Source organism: Elephantulus edwardii, unplaced genomic scaffold (assembly GCF_000299155.1).
Source record: "Elephantulus edwardii isolate Elephantulus edwardi_28Jun2011 unplaced genomic scaffold, EleEdw1.0 scaffold00364, whole genome shotgun sequence".
In the NCBI taxonomy this organism is placed as follows: domain Eukaryota; kingdom Metazoa; phylum Chordata; class Mammalia; order Macroscelidea; family Macroscelididae; genus Elephantulus; species Elephantulus edwardii.
The window spans coordinates 1,647,650-1,652,542 of NW_006400114.1; positions in this window are offsets into that span (position 1 = coordinate 1,647,650).

The window sequence follows — 4,893 nt, forward strand, 5'->3', positions numbered from 1 at the left end:
TCCACTCTGCAACCCTCATTGCATACTCCTACAATAAAAATAATGCCCTAAAATATAATACTTTTAGACTATTCTCTCCCCCATAGACTTCAATAGAAGAAAAACTTTAAAATTGTTCCAAATATCATCACTTGAAATTCCTATGAAGCAGAGTTCTTAACTGACACACATGTAATATCAGAATTGACTAATTGACTGGTTTAATTTGTGAACACTGTAGATTCAGTGATTGTGAGTAGTCTAGTAGTCTAATTAGGTAATATTACCATATAAAATCTGTCATCAGAAGATATGTTTTATAGGATAGAAGTGAAATAGGAGTTATAGGCGATTCTCATTTCTGTAGAGTCAGAACTGAGTCATAGCTGAACCTCCAGAGGATTTTATGAAGCTAAAAAATTAACCAGGAAGAAACTGCCTGTTTTTCTCCTGCAGAGCAATTGGTGGTTTTGAACTGGCTGAGATACTTGGCCTCTGTGTTGACAGCACTCTTCTAAGTTAGGCCTTCAGGGCAAACCTATAATGCAAGGCAGCAAAAAATCAAGTTGATAAGTTAAATGGATGGGAAGTAATTGAGAAATATGTAGCAGACAAATGTTTACATATGAAGAGAATAACGAATTTGAAAAGAAAATGATACAATGAAATGCTTCTAAGGTCTATAACCTTACATACTTGTGGCTATGATAGTTCTGAAAAAGAGAATGAAAGTTTTAAAGATATAGGGCGTATGTTGAGTTGAGATTCCAGGACCACCTTTGCTTTTAATGACCTTGTTGCTCTTTAGCACTTTGGAAAGGACCCTGACAGCGTATTTTCAATGCAATATGTCTTTTGATTTCTTCACTGTTGTTGCCTTGACTGTTGATTGAGGACTCAAGTAAAATTAAATCATTGACAGTTTGATTCTTTTCTCCAACTATCATGATGCTGCCTATTGGTGTATTGGTGAATATGTTTGCTTTCTTTTTAATTTTTATTGATTTTTAATTCAATAATTTACGTACATTGTGGTTTATAGCATTATTTACAGTTGATCAATATAATTTATCACAATAATTGATCAAATTGTCAGTATTTCCTACGTACCCTTTCATCATTCAATATTGTGATATGAGGCTTAGAGTTGTTTTTCAGTTCTTCCAGCTCTCTGCACATTTCATTATAATACTTTACTTTGTCCTCCCAAGCTGCCCTTTGAAATTGTCCGTTCAGCTCTTTCAGTTCAACATATTTTAATTTTTGACATATTTTAATTCTGGCTTCTCAACACTCCGGTGCAATCTTTAGAGACTCTTCTGACATCCATTTCTATTTTATGGACTGAGACTCAATGTCAAGAAGACAAAAATTCTCACCACTGGACCGATTGGTAGCATCAGGATGGATGGCAAAGAGATTGAGATTGTTCACAGCTTCAGTTTGCTCAGCTCCATGGTCAACACTCTTGGCACCAGCAGCCAGGAAATAAAAAAAACATATTGCAATGAGAAAGTATGCGGGTAGGGACCTCTCTAAAGTACTCAAGAGCAACTGTGTCTCTCTGGAGACTAAGGTGCACCTGATACAGGCCATGGTTTTTGCAATCACTTGTTATGCATCAGAGAGTTGGGCAATGACTAGGGATGATAGAAGGAGAATTGATGCCTTTGAGCTGTGGTGCTGGAGAAGAGTATTGAATGTTCCGTGGACTGCCAAGAAAACAAACAGATCCATCCTGGAGAGGGTTAAATCAGGCTACTCCTTGGAGGCAAGAATTCTGGGGCTTTGTCTGATGTACTTTGGACATGTTGTAAGGAGAGACAGGTCCTTGGAGAGGGACATCATGCTTGGTAGGGTGGAGGGACAGTGAAGGAGGGGAGACGCTGTATGAGGTGGATTGATTCAGTGACTGGGGTAATCGGGATGGGTGTGTCAGAGGCAATGCGATTGGCACAGGATAGAGCAGGTTTAGGGCTGTTGTGCATAGAGTCGCTATGAGTCGCAAATGACTCGACGGCACATAACAACAACATCTATTTTTGTAATTACCTTTTGTTTTCTTTCTGGATGAGATCCTTGCCACAATATTTAAAATGCTATGGGCAATGCGAGTCTCCCTCCAATCCTGGTGTCACATTCCTCCTCATACAGTCCAGCTCCTCAGATAATTTTCTCAACATATAGCTTGAACACTTATGAAGATAGAATACAACCCTGATGCACTTTCTTCCCAATTCCAAACCATGCAGTGCTCTCCTGATCTATTCACACAACACCGTTCTGGTCCAGGTATATGTTCCCCATGAGCATAATCAAATGCTCTGGGATTCTCATTCTTCCCAATGTCAGCCACAACTTGTCATTATCCACACAATCAAATGTCTTTGCATACTCAATAAGGCACAAATAGACATTCTTCTGGTATTTCTTACTTTCAGCCAGGACCCATTTTGCATTAGCAAAGACATCCCTAATGCCATGAACTCTTCTAAATCCTGCTTGAACTTCTGGCTGTTGCTTTTATGTACTGTTCCAGCCATTTTTTAATGATCTTCAGCAGTATTTTGTTTGCATGTGTTATGGGTGATACTGTTCAATAATTTCGACATTCTGTTGGATCACCCTTCTTGGAAAAGGGAACGTACATGGGCCTTTTCCAATCCATTTGTCAAGCAGCTTTACTCCAAATTTTTTGGCATAGACCGATTAGTGCGTCTAAGGCTGTATCTGTTAATTGAAACAAATCAATCAGTATCCCATCGATTTCTGGGGTTTTGTTTTTTGCCAATGCCTTCAGTGCAACTTTCACTTCTTTCATTACCATTGGCTCCTGTTCATATGGTGCTTCCTGAAATTTTTCAGTGTCAATTATTTCTGGTACAGTGTCTCATCAGTAACCTCTGTTATGCAAATGATACAACCTTGCTTGCTGAAAGTGGGGAATGCTTGAAGCACTTGTTACAGATGATCAAGGAATATAGCCTTTAGTGTGGATTGCATTGCAATGTCAGGAAAACAAAGAGTATTAGTAGTAGACCAATGTGCAACTTCATGATGGATGGAAAAGAGATTGAAACAGCTATTAACAGTTTCATCTTGCTAGGTACCAGTAGTCAGGAAATAAGGAGACACATTGCACTGGGGAAATCTGCAGTTAGAGACCTTTCCAAAGTATTGGGAGGTAATGATGTCAGTTTGAAGATTAAGGTGCATCTGATTCAAGCCGTAGACTTTCTGATTACTAGTGATGCATCTGAGACCTGGACAATGAAGAATGATGACAATTGATGCATTTGAGCTGTGGTATGGAGAAGACCATGGAACATCACACAGACAGCCAAAAGAATAAATAGATATGTGCTGGAGAGGGTGCAGCCAGTGTGCTCTGTGGAGGAAAGAATTATAAGACTTTGTCTCATATACTTTGGACAGTATACTCTACTAGGTACAGTATAAGTAGTAGGAGGTTCTATTCCTTGGGAAAGGACATGACGCTGGGAAGGGCTGAGGTTTCGTTAAAGAGAGGAGAACACTCAACTAAGTGGACTGTAAGATAAGGTGACTGCTGAAACGAGCTTTAGTGTGTCTGGAAGTGTGACGATGGAGTAGGATAGAACAGGGTTCAGATTTTTTGTTCATAGGGTTGTTCTGAGTTGTGCTTGACTCGATGCCACCTAACAACAATAACACTTTCACCTGCTTTGACATAGTGACTGCAGCAATGGGCTTGAGTGTGTCATAGATTGTGAGGAAAACACTGGATAGGACATTGTTCAGATCTGTTGTTCATAAGATCCCTATGAGTTGTACTTGACTCAAAGGTATCTAACAACAACAACAGCAATCCTTTCATCTACTAGTCATTGCAACCCAGAAACCCTTTTTCTTCTTCTTCCTTTCCTCCTTCATTCTTTCTCCCTTTTCCCATCCACGTATGAGCAGCTATGCAAGTCCTGTTCCATGTTGTTAATTGCAAAAGACATATTGGTGATTTGCTCATTTATCGCTGGTAGATCCTCTCATCTCTAAGCATTTAACTGTATTCATTGTCCATTCTTTTTTTATTCTCCACATTCTTTCCTCCTCTATAATGCTCCTATTTTCATAGTAGAGGTTTTTTAGACTTAAAAATTGTTTGGTAAAATACTAAAATCCATTTGTGACTGAGTTATTTAACTTAACACAGTGTTTTCTAGACTCATCCATATGTGACGTGCTTCTTGGGGTTATTTATTGTTTTATAATACTACATAGTATTCTATGATGTGATTTTTGAGTTTTTGACGAAAATAAACTACAGATTTTATCTTGCCAAATATAGGAAGAAAGTGAAGTTGTGCCCTCTGTGTATATGAAGAGTATTCTTCAAATTTTTGTTACATTCTAAGAAACTTCAAAGTTTAGAAATAAAAGTAGCAGACCCATCTGAAGGAAACTAAGCAACAGCCATTGAGATAGACAAATAGTTACTGACAGTATTATTACGTTTAGCAACTAAAGACTCTAAAAAGAATAGATCAGAAGGGAAGTGAAAGTGTAAATATGATTGAGAAGCTGTTGTTGTAGTTAAGTGCTGTCGAGTTGCAGACGACCCATAGCGACCCTAAGAACAAAAGACCTGAGCCCTGTTGTATAACTATCATTATTTCTCTAAGTTTATAGAGTTTCCAAGGCAAGCTATTTTGGAAGTGGATGCCACTCCTGCTTCCAAGCTTGGCTTAATTTGGGAACTCCACCAAACACTGTCCACCATGTTGTTGTTGTTGTTATGTGCCGTTGAGTCGCCTGTGACTCATAGCGACCCTATGTACAACAGCCCTAAACTCCGCTCTGTCCTGTGCCGATAGCACTATCTCTGACACTCCCAACCCAATTATCCCAGTCACTGAACCAATCCACCTCATAGAGGGC